The sequence below is a fragment of the Macaca mulatta genome, chromosome 1 (genome assembly GCF_049350105.2).
Source record: "Macaca mulatta isolate MMU2019108-1 chromosome 1, T2T-MMU8v2.0, whole genome shotgun sequence".
Lineage (NCBI taxonomy): Eukaryota > Metazoa > Chordata > Mammalia > Primates > Cercopithecidae > Macaca > Macaca mulatta.
This window is the reverse complement of record NC_133406.1, coordinates 96,011,871-96,032,801: the sequence shown is the minus strand read 5'-3', so window position 1 is coordinate 96,032,801 and position 20,931 is coordinate 96,011,871.

Here is a 20,931-nt window from a genome sequence, read left to right as displayed (position 1 = left end):
GTTACAGCTTTCTCCTCAAGAAGTCTTTCGCTAAGACAGTTCTTGTGGAATTAGCAAAGTGATATTTGGAAGCCCATAGAGGGCTATGGTGAAAAAGGAAATATCCTCAGATGAAATCTGGAAAGAAGGTTTCTGAGAAACTGCTTAGTGTTCTGTGAATTCATCTCACAGAGTTACATCTGTATTTCGTGGATCTCTTTGCTAGCCTTATTTCTGTGGAATCTGAGAACAGATATTTCGGATCCCTTTGAAGACTATAGGGCCAAAGGAAATATCCTCCGATAACAAAGAGAAAGAAGCTTTCTGAGAAACTTCTTTGTATTCTGTGAAATCATCTCACAGAGTTACAGCTTTCCCCTGAAGACGCCTTTCGCTAAGACAGTTCTTGTGGAATTGGCAAAGTGATATTTGGAAGCCCATAGAGGGCTAGGTTGAAAAAGGAAATATCCTCAGATGAAATCTGGAAAGAAGCTTTCTGAGAAACTGCTTAGTGTTCTGTTAATTCATCTCACAGAATTACATCTGTATTTCGTGGATCTCTTTGCTAGCCTTATTTCTGTGGAATCTGAGAACAGATATTTCGGATACCTTTGAAGACTATAGGGCCAAAGGAAATATCCTACGATAACAAAGAGAAAGAAGCTTTCTGAGAAACTTCTTTGTGTTCTGTGAAATCATCTCACAGAGTTACAGCTTTCTCCTCAAGAAACCTTTCGCTAAGACAGTTCTTGTGGAATTGGCAAAGTTATATTTGGAAGCCCGTAGAGGGCTATGGTGAAAAAGGTAATATCCTCAGATGAAATCTGGAAAGAAGCTTTCTGAGAAACTGCTTAGTGTTCTGTTAATTCATCTCACAGAGTTACATCTGTATTTCGTGGACCTCTTTGCTAGCCTTATTTCAGTGGAATCTGAGAACAGATATTTCGGATCCCTTTGAAGACTACAGGGCCAAAGGAAATATCCTCCGATAACAAAGAGAAAGAAGCTTTCTGAGAAACTTCTTTGTGTTCTGTGAAATCATCTCACAGAGTTACAGCTTTCCCCTGAAGACGCCTTACGCTAAGACAGTTCTTGTGGAATTGGCAAAGTGATATTTGGAAGCCCATAGAGGGCTAGGGTGAAAAAGGAAATATCCTCAGATGAAATCTGGATAGAAGCTTTCTGAGAAACTGCTTAGTGTTCTGTTAATTCATCTCACAGAGTTACATCTGTATTTAGTGGATCTCTTTGCTAGCCTTATTTCTGTGGAATCTGAGAACAGATATTTCGGATCCCTATGAAGACTATAGGGCCAAAGGAAATATCCTACGATAACAAAGAGAAAGAAGCTTTCTGAGAAACTTCTTTGTGTTCTGTGAAATCATCTCACAGAGTTACAGCTTTCTCCTCAAGAAGCCTTTCGCTAAGACAGTTCTTGTGGAATTGGCAAAGTGATATTTGGAAGCCCATAGAGGGCTATGGTGAAAAAGGAAATATCCTCAGATGAAATCTGGAAAGAAGCTTTCTGAGAAACTGCTTAGTGTTCTGTGAATTCATCTCACAGAGTTACATCTGTATTTCGTGGATCTCTTTGCTAGCCTTATTTCTGTGGAATCTGAGAACAGATATTTCGGATCCCTTTGAAGACTATAGGGCCAAAGGAAATATCCTCCGATAACAAAGAGAAAGAAGCTTTCTGAGAAACTTCTTTGTGTTCTGTGAAATCATCTCACAGAGTTACAGCTTTCCCCTCAAGAAGCCTTTCGCTAAGACAGTTCTTGTGGAATTGGCATAGTGATATTTGGAAGCCCATAGAGGGCTATGGTGAAAAAGGAAATATCCTCAGATGAAATCTGGAAAGAAGCTTTCTGAGAAACTGCTTAGTGTTCTGTTAATTCATCTCACAGAGTTACATCTGTATTTCGTGGATCTCTTTGCTAGCCTTATTTCTGTGGAATCTGAGAACAGATATTTCGGATCCCTTTGAAGACTATAGGGCCAAAGGAAATATCCTCCGATAACAAAGAGAAAGAAGCTTTCTGAGAAACTTCTTTGTGTTCTGTGAAATTATCTCACAGAGTTACAGCTTTCTCCTCAAGAAGCCTTTCGCTAAGACAGTTCTTGTGGAATTTGCAAAGTGATATTTGGAAGCCCATAGAGGGCTATGGTGAAAAAGGAAATATCCTCAGATGAAATCTGGAAAGAAGCTTTCTGAGAAACTGCTTAGTGTTCTGTGAATTCATCTCACAGAGTTACATCTGTATTTCGTGGATCTCTTTGCTAGCCTTATTTCTGTGGAATCTGAGAACAGATATTTCGGATCCCTTTGAAGACTATAGGGGCAAAGGAAATATCCTCCGATAACAAAGAGAAAGAAGCTTTCTGAGAAAGTTCTTTGTGTTCTGTGAAATCATCTCACAGAGTTACAGCTTTCCCCTTAAGAAGCCTTACGCTAAGACAGTTCTTGTGGAATTGGCAAAGTGATATTTGGAAGCCCATAGAGGGCTATGGTGAAAAAGGAAATATCCTCAGATGAAATCTGGAAAGAAGCTTTCTGAGAAACTGCTTAGTGTTCTGTTAATTCATCTCACAGAGTTACATCTGTATTTCGTGGACCTCTTTGCTAGCCTTATTTCAGTGGAATCTGAGAACAGATATTTCGGATCCCTTTGAAGACTACAGGGCCAAAGGAAATATCCTCCGATAACAAAGAGAAAGAAGCTTTCTGAGAAACTTCTTTGTGTTCTGTGAAATCATCTCACAGAGTTACAGCTTTCCCCTGAAGACGCCTTACGCTAAGACAGTTCTTGTGGAATTGGCAAAGTGATATTTGGAAGCCCATAGAGGGCTAGGGTGAAAAAGGAAATATCCTCAGATGAAATCTGGAAAGAAGCTTTCTGAGAAACTGCTTAGGGTTCTGTTAATTCAACTCACAGAGTTACATCTGTATTTAGTGGATCTCTTTGCTAGCCTTATTTCTGTGGAATCTAAGAACAGATATTTCGGATCCCTTTGAAGACTATAGGGCCAAAGGAAATATCCTACGATAACAAAGAGAAAGAAGCTTACTGAGAAACTTCTTTGTGTTCTGTGAAATCATCTCACAGAGTTACCGCTTTCTCCTCAAGAAGCCTTTCGCTAAGACAGTTCTTGTGGAATTTGCAAAGTGATATTTGGAAGCCCATAGAGGGCTAGGGTGAAAAAGGAAATATCCTCAGATGAAATCTGGAAAGAAGCTTTCTGAGAAACTGCTTAGTGTTCTGTTAATTCATCTCACAGAGTTACATCTGTATTTAGTGGATCTCTTTGCTAGCCTTATTTCTGTGGAATCTAAGAACAGATATTTCGGATCCCTTTGAAGACTATAGGGCCAAAGGAAATATCCTACGATAAGAAAGAGAAAGAAGCTTTCTGAGAAACTTCCTTGTGTTCTGTGAAATCATCTCACTGAGTTACCGCTTTCTCCTCAAGAAGACTTTCGCTAAGACAGTTCTTGTGGAATTTGCCAAGTGATATTTGGAAGCCCATAGAGGGCTATGGTGAAAAAGGAAATATCCTCAGATGAAATCTGGAAAGAAGCTTTCTGAGAAACTGCTTAGTGTTCTGTGAATTCATCTCACAGAGTTACATCTGTATTTCGTGGATCTCTTTGCTAGCCTTATTTCTGTGGAATCTGAGAACAGATATTTCGGATCCCTTTGAAGACTATAGGGCCAAAGGAAATATCCTCCGATAACAAAGAGAAAGAAGCTTTTTGAGAAACTTCTTTGTGTTCTGTGAAATCATCTCACAGAGTTACAGCTTTCCCCTCAAGAAGCCTTTCGCTAAGACAGTTCTTGTGGAATTGGCACAGTGATATTTGGAAGCCCATAGAGGGCTATGGTGAAAAAGGAAATATCCTCAGATGAAATCTGGAAAGAAGCTTTCTGAGAAACTGCTTAGTGTTCTGTTAATTCATCTCACAGAGTTACATCTGTATTTCGTGGATCTCTTTGCTAGCCTTATTTCTGTGGAATCTGAGAACAGATATTTCGGATCCCTTTGAAGACTATAGGGCCAAAGGAAATATCCTACGTTAACAAAGAGAAAGAAGCTTTCTGAGAAACTTCTTTGTGTTCTGTGAAATCATCTCACAGATTTACAGCTTTCTCCTCAAGAAGCCTTTCGCTAAGACAGTTCTTGTGGAATTGACAAAGTGATATTTGGAAGCCCGTAGAGGGCTATGGTGAAAAAGGAAATATCCTCAGATGAAATCTGGAAAGAAGCTTTCTGAGAAACTGCTTAGTGTTCTGTTAATTCATCTCACAGAGTTACATCTGTATTTCGTGGACCTCTTTGCTAGCATTATTTCAGTGGAATCTGAGAACAGATATTTCGGATCCCTTTGAAGACTACAGGGCCAAAGGAAATATCCTCCGATAACAAAGAGAAAGAAGCTTTCTGAGAAACTTCTTTGTGTTCTGTGAAATCATCTCACAGAGTTACAGCTTTCCCCTGAAGACGCCTTACGCTAGGACAGTTCTTGTGGAATTGGCAAAGTGATATTTGGAAGCCCATAGAGGGCTAGGGTGAAAAAGGAAATATCCTCAGATGAAATCTGGAAAGAAGCTTTCTGAGAAACTGCTTAGTGTTCTGTGAATTCATCTCACAGAGTTACATCTGTATTTCGTGGATCTCTTTGCTAGCCTTATTTCTGTGGAATCTGAGAACAGATATTTCGGATACCTTTGAAGACTATAGGGCCAAAGGAAATATTCTACGATAAGAAAGAGAAAGAAGCTTTCTGAGAAACTTCTTTGTGTTCTCTGAAATCATCTCACAGAGTTACAGCTTTCTCCTCAAGAAGCCTATCACTAAGATAGTTCTTGTGGAATTGGCAAAGTGATATTTGGAAGCCCGTAGAGGGCTATGGTGAAAAAGGAAATATCCTCAGATGAAATCTGGAAAGAAGCTTTCTGAGAATCTGCTTAGTGTTCTGTTAATTCATCTCACAGAGTTACATCTGTATTTAGTGGATCTCTTTGCTAGCCTTATTTCTGTGGAATGTAAGAACAGATATTTCGGATCCCTTTGAAGACTATAGGGCCAAAGGAAATATCCTACGATAACAAAGAGAAAGAAGCTTTCTGAGAAACTTCTTTGTGTTCTGTGAAATCATCTCACAGAGTTACAGCTTTCTCCTCAAGAAGCCTTTCGCTAAGACAGTTCTTGTGGAATTGGCAAAGTGATATTTGGAAGCCCATAGAGGGCTATGGTGAAAAAGGAAATATCCTCAGATGAAATCTGGAAAGAAGCTTTCTGAGAAACTGCTTAGTGTTCTGTGAATTCATCTCACAGAGTTACATCTGTATTTCGTGGATCTCTTTGCTAGCCTTATTTCTGTGGAATCTGAGAACAGATATTTCGGATCCCTTTGAAGACTATAGGGCCAAAGGAAATATCCTCCGATAACAAAGAGAAAGAAGCTTTCTGAGAAACTTCTCTGTGTTCTGTGAAACCATCTCACAGAGTTACAGCTTTCCCCTGAAGACGCCTTACGCTAAGACAGTTCTTGTGGAATTGGCAAAGTGATATTTGGAAGCCCATAGAGGGCTAGGTTGAAAAAGGAAATATCCTCAGATGAAATCTGGAAAGAAGCTTTCTGAGAAACTGCTTAGTGTTCTGTTAATTCATCTCACAGAATTACATCTGTATTTCGTGGATCTCTTTGCTAGCCTTATTTCTGTGGAATCTGAGAACAGATATTTCGGATACCTTTGAAGACTATAGGGCCAAAGGAAATATCCTACGATAAGAAAGAGAAAGAAGCTTTCTGAGAAACTTCTTTGTGTTCTGTGAAATCATCTCACAGAGTTACAGCTTTCTCCTCAAGAAGCCTTTCGCTAAGACAGTTCTTGTGGAATTGGCAAAGTTATATTTGGAAGCCCGTAGAGGGCTATGGTGAAAAAGGAAATATCCTCAGATGAAATCTGGAAAGAAGCTTTCTGAGAAACTGCTTAGTGTTCTGTTAATTCATCTCACAGAGTTACATCTGTATTTAGTGGATCTCTTTGCTAGCCTTATTTCTGTGGAATGTAAGAACAGATATTTCGGATCCCTTTGAAGACTATAGGGCCAAAGGAAATATCCTACGATAACAAAGAGAAAGAAGCTTTCTGAGAAACTTCTTTGTGTTCTGTGAAATCATCTCACAGAGTTACAGCTTTCTCCTCAAGAAGCCTTTCGCTAAGACAGTTCTTGTGGAATTGGCAAAGTGATATTTGGAAGCCCATAGAGGGCTATGGTGAAAAAGGAAATATCCTCAGATGAAATCTGGAAAGAAGCTTTCTGAGAAACTGCTTAGTGTTCTGTGAATTCATCTCACAGAGTTACATCTGTATTTCGTGGATCTCTTTGCTAGCCTTATTTCTGTGGAATCTGAGAACAGATATTTCGGATCCCTTTGAAGACTATAGGGCCAAAGGAAATATCCTCCGATAACAAAGAGAAAGAAGCTTTCTGAGAAACTTCTTTGTGTTCTGTGAAATCATCTCACAGAGTTACAGCTTTCCCCTCAAGAAGCCTTTCGCTAAGACAGTTCTTGTGGAATTGGCATAGTGATATTTGGAAGCCCATAGAGGGCTATGGTGAAAAAGGAAATATCCTCAGATGAAATCTGGAAAGAAGCTTTCTGAGAAACTGCTTAGTGTTCTGTTAATTCATCTCACAGAGTTACATGTGTATTTCGTGGATCTCTTTGCTAGCCTTATTTCTGTGGAATCTGAGAACAGATATTTCGGATCCCTTTGAAGACTATAGGGCCAAAGGAAATATCCTCCGATAACAAAGAGAAAGAAGCTTTCTGAGAAACTTCTCTGTGTTCTGTGAAATCATCTCACAGAGTAACAGCTTTCCCCTCAAGAAGCCTTTCGCTAAGACAGTTCTTGTGGAATTGGCAAAGTGATATTTGGAAGCCCATAGAGGGCTATGGTGAAAAAGGAAATATCCTCAGATGAAATCTGGAAAGAAGCTTTCTGAGAAACTGCTTAGTGTTCTGTGAATTCATCTCACAGAGTTACATCTGTATTTCGTGGATCTCTTTGCTAGCCTTATTTCTGTGGAATCTGAGAACAGATATTTCGGATCCCTTTGAAGACTATAGGGCCAAAGGAAATATCCTCCGATAACAAAGAGAAAGAAGCTTTCTGAGAAACTTCTGTGTGTTCTGCTAAATCATCTCACAGAGTTACAGCTTTCCCCTCAAGAAGCCTTTCGCTAAGACAGTTCTTGTGGAATTAGCAAAGTGATATTTGGAAGCCCATAGAGGGCTATGGTGAAAAAGGAAATATCCTCAGATGAAATCTGGAAAGAAGCTTTCTGAGAAACTGCTTAGTGTTCTGTTAATTCATGTCACAGAGTTACATCTGTATTTCGTGGATCTCTTTGCTAGCCTTATTTCTGTGGAATCTGAGAACAGATATTTCGGATCCCTTTGAAGACTATAGGGCCAAAGGAAATATCCTCCGATAAAAAAGAGAAAGAAGCTTTCTGAGAAACTTCTTTGTGTTCTCTGAAATCAATTCACAGAGTTACAGCTTTAACCTCGAGAAGCCTTTCGCTAAGACACTTCTTGTGGAATTCACAAAGTGATATTTGGAAGCCCATAGAGGGCTATGGTTAAAAAAGGAAATATCCTCAGATGAAATCTGGAAAGAAGCTTTCTGAGAAACTGCTTAGTGTTCTGTTAATTCATCTCACAGAGTTACATCTGTATTTCGTGGACCTCTTTGCTAGCCTTATTTCTGTGGAATCTGAGAACAGATATTTCGGATCCCTTTGAAGACTATAGGGCCAAAGGAAATATCCTACGATAACAAAGAGAAAGAAGCTTTCTGAGAAACTTCTTTGTGTTCTGTGAAATCATCTCACAGAGTTACAGCTTTCTCCTCAAGAAGTCTTTCGCTAAGACAGTTCTTGTGGAATTAGCAAAGTGATATTTGGAAGCCCATAGCGGGCTATGGTGAAAAAGGAAATATCCTCAGATGAAATCTGGAAAGAAGGTTTCTGAGAAACTGCTTAGTGTTCTGTTAATTCATCTCACAGAGTTACATCTGTATTTCGTGGATCTCTTTGCTAGCCTTATTTCTGTGGAATCTGAGAACAGATATTTCGGATCCCTTTGAAGACTATAGGGCCAAAGGAAATATCCTCCGATAACAAAGAGAAAGAAGCTTTCTGAGAAACTTCTTTGTATTCTGTGAAATCATCTCACAGAGTTACAGCTTTCCCCTGAAGACGCCTTTCGCTAAGACAGTTCTTGTGGAATTGGCAAAGTGATATTTGGAAGCCCATAGAGGGCTAGGTTGAAAAAGGAAATATCCTCAGATGAAATCTGGAAAGAAGCTTTCTGAGAAACTGCTTAGTGTTCTGTTAATTCATCTCACAGAATTACATCTGTATTTCGTGGATCTCTTTGCTAGCCTTATTTCTGTGGAATCTGAGAACAGATATTTCGGATACCTTTGAAGACTATAGGGCCAAAGGAAATATCCTACGATAACAAAGAGAAAGAAGCTTTCTGAGAAACTTCTTTGTGTTCTGTGAAATCATCTCACAGAGTTACAGCTTTCTCCTCAAGAAACCTTTCGCTAAGACAGTTCTTGTGGAATTGGCAAAGTTATATTTGGAAGCCCGTAGAGGGCTATGGTGAAAAAGGTAATATCCTCAGATGAAATCTGGAAAGAAGCTTTCTGAGAAACTGCTTAGTGTTCTGTTAATTCATCTCACAGAGTTACATCTGTATTTCGTGGACCTCTTTGCTAGCCTTATTTCAGTGGAATCTGAGAACAGATATTTCGGATCCCTTTGAAGACTACAGGGCCAATGGAAATATCCTCCGATAACAAAGAGAAAGAAGCTTTCTGAGAAACTTCTTTGTGTTCTGTGAAATCATCTCACAGAGTTACAGCTTTCCCCTGAAGACGCCTTACGCTAAGACAGTTCTTGTGGAATTGGCAAAGTGATATTTGGAAGCCCATAGAGGGCTAGGGTGAAAAAGGAAATATCCTCAGATGAAATCTGGATAGAAGCTTTCTGAGAAACTGCTTAGTGTTCTGTTAATTCATCTCACAGAGTTACATCTGTATTTAGTGGATCTCTTTGCTAGCCTTATTTCTGTGGAATCTGAGAACAGATATTTCGGATCCCTATGAAGACTATAGGGCCAAAGGAAATATCCTACGATAACAAAGAGAAAGAAGCTTTCTGAGAAACTTCTTTGTGTTCTGTGAAATCATCTCACAGAGTTACAGCTTTCTCCTCAAGAAGCCTTTCGCTAAGACAGTTCTTGTGGAATTGGCAAAGTGATATTTGGAAGCCCATAGAGGGCTATGGTGAAAAAGGAAATATCCTCAGATGAAATCTGGAAAGAAGCTTTCTGAGAAACTGCTTAGTGTTCTGTGAATTCATCTCACAGAGTTACATCTGTATTTCGTGGATCTCTTTGCTAGCCTTATTTCTGTGGAATCTGAGAACAGATATTTCGGATCCCTTTGAAGACTATAGGGCCAAAGGAAATATCCTCCGATAACAAAGAGAAAGAAGCTTTCTGAGAAACTTCTTTGTGTTCTGTGAAATCATCTCACAGAGTTACAGCTTTCCCCTCAAGAAGCCTTTCGCTAAGACAGTTCTTGTGGAATTGGCATAGTGATATTTGGAAGCCCATAGAGGGCTATGGTGAAAAAGGAAATATCCTCAGATGAAATCTGGAAAGAAGCTTTCTGAGAAACTGCTTAGTGTTCTGTTAATTCATCTCACAGAGTTACATCTGTATTTCGTGGATCTCTTTGCTAGCCTTATTTCTGTGGAATCTGAGAACAGATATTTCGGATCCCTTTGAAGACTATAGGGCCAAAGGAAATATCCTCCGATAACAAAGAGAAAGAAGCTTTCTGAGAAACTTCTTTGTGTTCTGTGAAATTATCTCACAGAGTTACAGCTTTCTCCTCAAGAAGCCTTTCGCTAAGACAGTTCTTGTGGAATTTGCAAAGTGATATTTGGAAGCCCATAGAGGGCTATGGTGAAAAAGGAAATATCCTCAGATGAAATCTGGAAAGAAGCTTTCTGAGAAACTGCTTAGTGTTCTGTGAATTCATCTCACAGAGTTACATCTGTATTTCGTGGATCTCTTTGCTAGCCTTATTTCTGTGGAATCTGAGAACAGATATTTCGGATCCCTTTGAAGACTATAGGGGCAAAGGAAATATCCTCCGATAACAAAGAGAAAGAAGCTTTCTGAGAAAGTTCTTTGTGTTCTGTGAAATCATCTCACAGAGTTACAGCTTTCCCCTTAAGAAGCCTTACGCTAAGACAGTTCTTGTGGAATTGGCAAAGTGATATTTGGAAGCCCATAGAGGGCTATGGTGAAAAAGGAAATATCCTCAGATGAAATCTGGAAAGAAGCTTTCTGAGAAACTGCTTAGTGTTCTGTTAATTCATCTCACAGAGTTACATCTGTATTTTGTGGATCTCTTTGCTAGCCTTATTTCTGTGGAATCTAAGAACAGATATTTCGGATCCCTTTGAAGACTATAGGGCCAAAGGAAATATCCTACGATAACAAAGAGAAAGAAGCTTTCTGAGAAACTTCTTTGTGTTCTGTGAAATCATCTCACAGAGTTACCGCTTTCTCCTCAAGAAGCCTTTCGCTAAGACAGTTCTTGTGGAATTTGCAAAGTGATATTTGGAAGCCCATAGAGGGCTATGGTGAAAAAGGAAATATCCTCAGATGAAATCTGGAAAGAAGATTTCTGATGAACTGCTTAGTGTTCTGTGAATTCATCACACAGAGTTACATCTGTATTTCGTGGATCTCTTTGCTAGCCTTATTTCTGTGGAATCTGAGAACAGATATTTCGGATCCCTTTGAAGACTATAGGGCCAAAGGAAATATCCTCCGATAACAAAGAGAAAGATGCTTTTTGAGAAACTTCTTTGTGTTCTGTGAAATCATCTCACAGAGTTACAGCTTTCCCCTCAAGAAGCCTTTCGCTAAGACAGTTCTTGTGGAATTGGCAAAGTGATATTTGGAAGCCCATAGAGGGCTACGGTGAAAAAGGAAATATCCTCAGATGAAATCTGGAAAGAAGCTTTCTGAGAAACTGCTTAGTGTTCTGTTAATTCACCTCACAGAGTTACATCTGTATTTCGTGGATCTCTTTGCTAGCCTTATTTCTGTGGAATCTGAGAACAGATATTTCGGATCCCTTTGAAGACTATAGGGCCAAAGGAAATATTCTACGATAAAATAGAGAAAGAAGCTTTCTGAGAAACTTCTTTGTGTTCTGTGAAATCATCTCACAGAGTTACAGCTTTCCCCTCAAGAAGCCTTTCGCTAAGACAGTTCTTGTGGAATTGGCAAAGTGATATTTGGAAGCCCATGGAGGGCTATGGTGAAAAAGGAAATATCCTCAGATGAAATCTGGAAAGAAGCTTTCTGAGAAACTGCTTAGTGTTCTGTTAATTCATGTCACAGAGTTACATCTGTATTTCCTGGATCTCTTTGCTAGCCTTATTTCTGTGGAATCTGAGAACAGATATTTCGGATCCCTTTGAAGACTATAGGGCCAAAGGAAATATCCTCCGATAACAAAGAGAAAGAAGCTTTCTGAGAAACTTCTTTGTGTTCTCTGAAATCAATTCACAGAGTTACAGCTTTCACCTCAAGAAGCCTGTCGCTAAGACACTTCTTGTGGAATTGACAAAGTGATATTTGGAAGCCCATAGAGGGCTATGGTTAAAAAAGGAAATATCCTCAGATGAAATCTGGAAAGAAGCTTTGTGAGAAACTGGTTAGTGTTCTCTTAATTCATCTCTCAGAGTTACATCTGTATTTCGTGGACCTCTTTGCTAGCCTTATTTCTGTGGAATCTGAGAACAGATATTTCGGATCCCTTTGAAGACTATAGGGCCAAAGGAAATATTCTACGATAAAATAGAGAAAGAAGCTTTCTGAGAAACTTCTTTGTGTTCTGTGAAATCATCTCACAGAGTTACAGCTTTTTCCTCAAGAAACCTTTCGCTAAGACAGTTCTTGTGGAATTGGCAAAGTGATATTTGGAAGCCCATAGAGGGCTATGGTGAAAAAGGAAATATCCTCAGATGAAATTTAGAAAGAAGCTTTCTGAGAAACTGCTTAGTGTTCTGTTAATTCATCTCACGGAGTTACATCTGTATTTCGTGGATCTCTTTGCTAGCCTTATTTCTGTGGAATCTGAGAACAGATATTTCGGATCCATTTGAAGACTATAGGGCCAAAGGAAATATCCTCCGATAACAAAGAGAAAGAAGCTTTCTGAGAAACTTCTTTGTGTTCTGTGAAATCATCTCACAGAGTTACAGCTTTCCACTCAAGAAACCTTTCGCTAAGACAGTTCTTGTGGAAATGGCAAAGTGATATTTGGAAGCCCATAGAGGGCTATGGTGAAAAAGGAAATATCCTCAGATGAAATCTGGAAAGAAGCTTTCTGAGAAACTGCTTAGTGTTCTGTTAATTCATCTCACAGAGTTACATGTGTATTTCATGGATCTCTTTGCTAGCCTTATTTCTGTGGAATCTGAGAACAGATATTTCGGATCCCTTTGAAGACTACAGGGCCAAAGGAAATATCCTCCGATAACAAAGAGAAAAAGCTTTCTGAGAAACTTCTTTGTGTTCTGTGAAATCATCTCACAGAGTTACAGCTTTCCCCTGAAGACGCCTTTCGCTAAGACAGTTGTTGTGGAATTGGCAAAGTGATATTTGGAAGCCCATAGAGGGCTAGGGTGAAAAAGGAAATATCCTCAGATGAAATCTGTAAAGAAGCTTTCTGAGAAACTGCTTAGTGTTCTGTGAATTCATCTCACAGAGTTACATCTGTATTTCGTGGATCTCATTGCTAGCCTTATTTCTGTGGAATCTGAGAACAGATATTTCGGATCCCTTTGAAGACTATAGGGCCAAAGGAAATATCCTCCGATAACAAAGAGAAAGAAGCTTTCTGAGAAAGTTCTTTGTGTTCTGTGAAATCATCTCACAGAGTTACAGCTTTCCCCTTAAGAAGCCTTTCGCTAAGACAGTTCTTGTGGAATTGGCAAAGTGATATTTGGAAGCCCATAGAGGGCTATGGTGAAAAAGGAAATATCCTCAGATGAAATCTGGAAAGAAGCTTTCTGAGAAACTGCTTAGTGTTCTGTTAATTCATCTCACAGAGTTACATGTGTATTTCGTGGATCTCTTTGCTAGCCTTATTTCTGTGGAATCTGAGAACAGATATTTCGGATCCCTTTGAAGACTATAGGGCCAAAGGAAATATCCTCCGATAACAAAGAGAAAGAAGCTTTCTGAGAAACTTCTTTGTGTTCTGTGAAATCATCTCACAGAGTTACAGCTTTCCCCTAAAGAAGCCTTTCGCTAAGACAGTTCTTGTGTAAATGGCAAAGTGATATTTGGAAACCCATAGAGGGCTATGGTGAAAAAGGAAATATCCTCAGATGTAATCTGGAAAGCAGCTTTCTGAGAAACTGCTTAGTGTTCTGTTAATTCATCTCACAGAGTTACATCTCTATTTCGTGGATCTCTTTGCTAGCCTTATTTCTGTGAAATCTGAGAACAGATATTTCGGATCCCTTTGAAGACTATAGGGCCAAAGGAAATATCCTCCGATAAAAAAGAGAAAGAAGCTTTCTGAGAAACTTCTTTGTGTTCTCTGAAATCATCTCACAGAGTTACAGCTTTCCCCTCAAGAAGCCTTTCGCTAAGACACTTCTTGTGGAATTGACAAAGTGATATTTGGAAGCCCATAGAGGGCTATGGTGAAAAAGAAAATATCCTCAGATGAAATCTGGAAAGAAGCTTTCTGAGAAACTGCTAAGTGTTCTGTGAATTCATCTCACAGAGTTACATCTGTATTTCGTGGATCTCTTTGCTACCCTTATTTCTGTGGAATCTGAGAACAGATATTTCGGATCCCTTTGAAGACTATAGGGCCAAAGGAAATATCCTGCGATAACAAAGAGAAAGAAGCTTTCTGAGAAACTTCTTTGTGTTCTGTGAAATCATCTCACAGAGTTACAGCTTTCCCCTCAAGAATCCTTTCGCTAAGACAGTTGTTGTGGAATTGGCAAAGTGATATTTGGAAGCCCATAGAGGGCTAGGGTGAAAAAGGAAATATCCTCAGATGAAATCTGGAAAGAAGCTTTCTGAGAAACTGCTTAGTGTTCTGTTAATTCATCTCACAGAGTTACATCTGTATTTAGTGGATCTCTTTGCTAGCCTTATTTCTGTTGAATCTGAGAACAGATATTTCGGATCCCTTTGAAGACTATAGGGCCAAAGGAAATATCCTACGATAAAATAGAGAAAGAAGCTTTCTGAGAAACTTCTTTGTGTTCTGTGAAATCATCTCACAGAGTTACAGCTTTCTCCTCAAGAAGTCTTTCGCTAAGACAGTTCTTGTGGAATTAGCAAAGTGATATTTGGAAGCCCATAGAGGGCTATGGTGAAAAAGGAAATATCCTCAGATGAAATCTGGAAAGAAGCTTTCTGAGAAACTGCTTAGTGTTCTGTTAATTCATCTCACAGAGTTACATCTGTATTTCGTGGATCTCTTTGCTAGCCTTATTTCTGTGGAATCTGAGAACAGATATTTCGGATCCCTTTGAAGACTATAGGGCCAAAGGAAATATCCTCCGATAACAAAGAGAAAGAAGCTTTCTGAGAAACTTCTTTGTGTTCTGTGAAATCATCTCACAGAGTTACAGCTTTCCCCTCAAGAAACCTTTCGCTAAGACAGTTCTTGTGGAATTGGCAAAGTGATATTTGGAAGCCCATAGAGGGCTATGGTGAAAAAGGAAATATCCTCAGATGAAATCTGGAAAGAAGCTTTCTGAGAAACTGCTTAGTGTTCTGTTAATTCATCTCACAGAGTTACATGTGTATTTCGTGGATCTCTTTGCTAGCCTTATTTCTGTGGAATCTGAGAACAGATATTTCGAAACCCTTTGAAGACTACAGGGCCAAAGGAAATATCCTCCGATAACAAAGAGAAAGAAGCTTTCTGAGAAACTTCTTTGTGTTCTGTGAAATCATCTCACAGAGTTACAGCTTTCCCCTGAAGACGCCTTTCGCTAAGACAGTTCTTGTGGAATTGGCAAAGTGATATTTGGAAGCCCATAGAGGGCTAGGGTGAAAAAGGAAATATCCTCAGATGAAATCTGGAAAGAAGCTTTCTGAGAAACTGCTTAGTGTTCTGTTAATTCATCTCACAGAGTTACATCTGTATTTCGTGGATCTCTTTGCTAGCCTTATTTCTGTGGAATCTGAGAACAGATATTTCGGATCCCTTTGAAAACTATAGGGCCAAAGGAAATATCCTACGATAACAAAGAGAAAGAAGCTTTCTGAGAAACTTCTTTGTGTTCTGTGAAATCATCTCACAGAGTTACAGCTTTCTCCTCAAGAAGCCTTTCGCTAAGACAGTTCTTGTGGAATTTGCAAAGTGATATTCGGAAGCCCATAGAGGGCTATGGTGAAAAAGGAAATATCCTCAGATGAAATCTGGAAAGAAGCTTTCTGAGAAACTGCTTAGTGTTCTGTGAATTCATCTCACAGAGTTACATCTGTATTTCGTGGATCTCTTTGCTAGCCTTATTTCTGTGGAATCTGAGAACAGATATTTCGGATCCCTTTGAAGACTATAGGGGCAAAGGAAATATCCTCCGATAACAAAGAGAAAGAAGCTTTCTGAGAAACTTCTTTGTGTTCTGTGAAATCATCTCACAGAGTTACAGCTTTCCCCTTAAGAAGCCTTTCGCTAAGACAGTTCTTGTGGAATTGGCAAAGTGATATTTGGAAGCCCATAGAGGGCTATGGTGAAAAAGGAAATATCCTCAGATGAAATCTGGAAAGAAGCTTTCTGAGAAACTGCTTAGTGTTCTGTGAATTCATCTCACAGAGTTACATCTGTATTTCGTGGATCTCTTTGCTAGCCTTATTTCTGTGGAATCTGAGAACAGATATTTCGGATCCCTTTGAAGACTATAGGGCCAAAGGAAATATCCTCCGATAACAAAGAGAAAGAAGCTTTCTGAGAAACTTCTTTGTGTTCTGTGAAATCATCTCACAGAGTTACAGCTTTCCCCTCAAGAAGCCTTTCGCTAAGACAGTTGTTGTGGAATTGGCAAAGTGATATTTGGAAGCCCATAGAGGGCTAGGGTGAAAAAGGAAATATCCTCAGATGAAATCTGGAAAGAAGCTTTCTGAGAAACTGCTTAGTTTTCTGTTAATTCATCTCATAGAGTTACATCTGTATTTATTGGATCTCTTTGCTAGCCTTATTTCTGTTGAATCTGAGAACAGATATTTCGGATCCCTTTGAAGACTATAGGGCCAAAGGAAATATCCTACGATAAAATAGAGAAAGAAGCTTTCTGAGAAACTTCTTTGTGTTCTGTGAAATCATCTCACAGAGTTACAGCTTTCTCCTCAAGAAGTCTTTCGCTAAGACAGTTCTTGTGGAATTAGCAAGGTGATATTTGGAAGCCCTTAGAGGGCTATGGTGAAAAAGGAAATATCCTGAGATGAAATCTGGAAAGAAGCTTTCTGAGAAACTGCTTAGTGTTCTGTTAATTCATCTCACAGAGTTACATCTGTATTTCGTGGATCTCTTTGCTAGCCTTATTTCTGTGGAATCTGAGAACAGATATTTCGGATCCCTTTGAAGACTATAGGGCCAAAGGAAATATCCTCCGATAACAAAGAGAAAGAAGCTTTCTGAGAAACTTCTTTGTGTTCTGTGAAATCATCTCACAGAGTTACAGCTTTCCCCTCAAGAAACCTTTCGCTAAGAAAGTTCTTGTGGAATTGGCAAAGTGATATTTGGAAGCCCATAGAGGGCTATGGTGAAAAAGGAAATATCCTCAGATGAAATCTGGAAAGAAGCTTTCTGAGTAACTGCTTAGTGTTCTGTTAATTCATCTCACAGAGTTACATGTGTATTTCGTGGATCTCTTTGCTAGCGTTATTTCTGTGGAATCTGAGAACAGATATTTCGGATCCCTTTGAAGACTACAGGGCCAAAGGAAATATCCTCCGATAACAAAGAGAAAGAAGCTTTCTGAGAAACTTCTTTGTGTTCTGTGAAATCATCTCACAGAGTTACAGCTTTCCCCTGAAGACGCCTTTCGCTAAGACAGTTCTTGTGGAATTGGCAAAGTGATATTTGGAAGCCCATAGAGGGCTATGGTGAAAAAGGAAATATCCTCAGATAAAATCTGGAAAGAAGCATTCTGAGAAACTGCTTAGTGTTCTGTTAATTCATCTCACAGAGTTACATCTGTATTTCGTGGATCTCTTTGCTAGCCTTATTTCTGTGGAATCTGAGAACAGATATTTCGGATCCCTTTGAAGACTATAGGGCCAAAGGAAATATCCTACGATAACAAAGAGAAAGAAGCTTTCTGAGAAACTTCTTTGTGTTCTGTGAAATCATCTCACAGAGTTACAGCTTTCTCCTCAAGAAGCCTTTCGCTAAGGCAGTTCTTGTGGAATTTGCAAAGTGATATTTGGAATCCCATAGAGGGCTATGGTGAAAAAGGAAGTATCCTCAGATGAAATCTGGAGAGAAGCTTTCTGAGAAACTGCTTAGTGTTCTGTGAATTCATCTCACAGAGTTACATCTGTATTTCGTGGATCTCTTTGCTAGCCTTATTTCTGTGGAATCTGAGAACGGATATTTCGGATCCCTTTGAAGACTATAGGGCCAAAGGAAATATCCTCCGATAACAAAGAGAAAGAAGCTTTCTGAGAAACTTCTTTGTGTTCTGTGAAATCATCTCACAGAGTTACAGCTTTCCCCTCAAGAAGCCTTTCGCTAAGACAGTTCTTGTGGAATTTGCAAAGTGATATTTGGAAGCCCATAGAGGGCTATGGTGAAAAAGGAAATATCCTCAGATGAAATCTGGAAAGAAACTTTCTGAGAAACTGCTTAGTGTTCTGTTAATTCATCTCACAGAGTTACATGTGTATTTCGTGGATCTCTTTGCTAGCCTTATTTCTGTGGAATCTGAGAACAGATATTTCGGATCCCTTTGAAGACTATGGGGCCAAAGGAAATATCCTCCGATAACAAAGAGAAAGAAGCTTTCTGAGAAACTTCTTTGTGTTCTCTGAAATCATCTCACAGAGTTACAGCTTTCCCCTCAAGAAGCCTTTCGCTAAGACAGTTCTTGTGGAATTGGCAAAGTGATATTTGGAAGCCCATAGAGGGCTATGGTGAAAAAGGAAATATCCTCAGATGAAATCTGGAAAGAAGCTTTCTGAGAAACTGCTTAGTGTTCTGTGAATTCATCTCACAGAGTTACATCTGTATTTCGTGGATCTCTTTGCTAGCCTTATTTCTGTGGAATCTGAGAACAGATATTTCGGATCCCTTTGAAGACTATAGCGCCAAAGGAAATATCCTCCGATAACAAAGAGAAAGAAGCTTTCTGAGAAACTTCTTTGTGTTCTGTGAAATCATCTCACGGAGTTACAGCTTTCCCCTCAAGAAGCCTTTCGCTAAGACAGTTCTTGTGGAATTGGCAAAGTGATATTTGGAAGCCCATAGAGGGCTAGGTGAAAAAGGAAATATCCTCAGATGAAATCTGGAAAGAAGCTTTCTGAGAAACTGCTTAGTGTTCTGTTAATTCATCTCACAGAGTTACATCTGTATTTAGTGGATCTCTTTGCTAGCCTTATTTCTGTGGAATCTAAGAACAGATATTTCGGATCCCTTTGAAGACTATAGGGCCAAAGGAAATATCCTCCGATAACAAAGAGAAAGAAGCTTTCTGAGAAACTTCTTTGTGTTCTGTGAAATCATCTCACAGAGTTACCGCTTTCTCCTCAAGAAGCCTTTCGCTAAGACAGTTCTTGTGGAATTGGCAAAGTGATATTTGGAAGCCCATAGAGGGCTATGGTGAAAAAGGAAATATCCTCAGATGAAATCTGGAAAGAAGCTTTCTGAGAAACTGCTTAGTGTTCTGTTAATTCATCTCACAGCGTTACATCTGTATTTCGTGGATCTCTTTGCTAGCCTTATTTCTGTGGAATCTGAGAACATATATTTCGGATCCCTTTGAAGACTATAGGGCCAAAGGAAATATCCTCCGATAACAAAGAGAAAGAAGCTTTCTGAGAAACTTCTTTGTGTTCTGTGAAATCATCTCACAGAGTTACAGCTTTCCCCTCAAGAAGCCTTTCGCTAAGACAGTTCTTGTGGAATTGGCAAAGTGATATTTGGAAGCCCGTAGAGGGCTATGGTGAAAAAGGAAATATCCTCAGACGAAATCTGGAAAGAAGCATTCTGAGAAACTCCTTAGTGTTCTGTTAATTCATCTCACAGAGTTACATCTGTATTTCGTGGATCTCTTTGCTAGCCTTATTTCTGTGGAATCTGAGAACAGATATTTCGGATCCCTTTGAAGACTATAGGGCCAAAGGAAATATCCTACGATAACAAAGAGAAAGAAGCTTTCTGAGAAACTTCTTTGTGTTCTGTGAAATCATCTCACAGAGTTACAGCTTTCCGCTCAAGAAGCCTTTCGCTAAGACAGTTCTTGTGGAATTTGCAAAGTGATATTTGGAAGCCCATAGAGGGCTATGGTGAAAAAGGAAGTATCCTCAGATGAAATCTGGAAAGAAGCTTTCTGAGAAACTGCTTAGTGTTCTGTTAATTCATCTCACAGAGTTACATGTGTATTTCGTGGATCTCTTTGCTAGCCTTATTTCTGTGGAATCTGAGAACAGATATTTCGGATCCCTTTGAAGACTATAGGGCCAAAGGAAATATCCTCCGATAACAAAGAGAAAGAAGCTTTCTGAGAAACTTCTTTGTGTTCTCTGAAATCATCTCACAGAGTTACAGCTTTCCCCTCAAGAAGCCTTTCGCTAAGACAGTTCTTGTGGAATTGGCAAAGTGATATTTGGAAGCCCATAGAGGGCTATGGTGAAAAAGGAAATATCCTCAGATGAAATCTGGAAAGAAGCTTTCTGAGAAACTGCTTAGTGTTCTGTGAATTCATCTCACAGAGTTACATCTGTATTTCGTGGATCTCTTTGCTAGCCTTTTTTCTGTGGAATCTGAGAACAGATATTTCGGATCCCTTTGAAGACTATAGCGCCAAAGGAAATATCCTCCGATAACAAAGAGAAAGAAGCTTTCTGAGAAACTTCTTTGTGTTCTGTGAAATCATCTCACGGAGTTACAGCTTTCCCCTCAAGAAGCCTTTCGCTAAGACAGTTCTTGTGGAATTGGCAAAGTGATATTTGGAAGCCCATAGAGGGCTATGGTGAAAAAGAAAATATCCTCAGATGAAATCTGGAAAGAAGCTTTCTGAGAAACTGCTAAGTGTTCTGTGAATTCATCTCACAGAGTTACATCTGTATTTCGTGGATCTCTTTGCTAGCCTTATTTCTGTGGAATCTGAGAACAGATATTTCGGATCCCTTTGAAGACTATAGGGCCAAAGGAAATATCCTGCGATAACAAAGAGAAAGAAGCTTTCTGAGAAACTTCTTTGTGTTCTGTGAAATCATCTCACAGAGTTACAGCTTTCCCCTCAAGAATCCTTTCGCTAAGACAGTTGTTGTGGAATTGGCAAAGTGATATTTGGAAGCCCATAGAGGGCTAGGGTGAAAAAGGATATATCCTCAGATGAAATCTGGAAAGAAGCTTTCTGAGAAACTGCTTAGTGTTCTGTTAATTCATCTCACAGAGTTACATCTGTATTTATTGGATCTCTTTGCTAGCCTTATTTCTGTTGAATCTGAGAACAGATATTTCGGATCCCTTTGAAGACTATAGGGCCAAAGGAAATATCCTACGATAAAATAGAGAAAGAAGCTTTCTGAGAAACTTCTTTGTGTTCTGTGAAATCATCTCACCGAGTTACAGC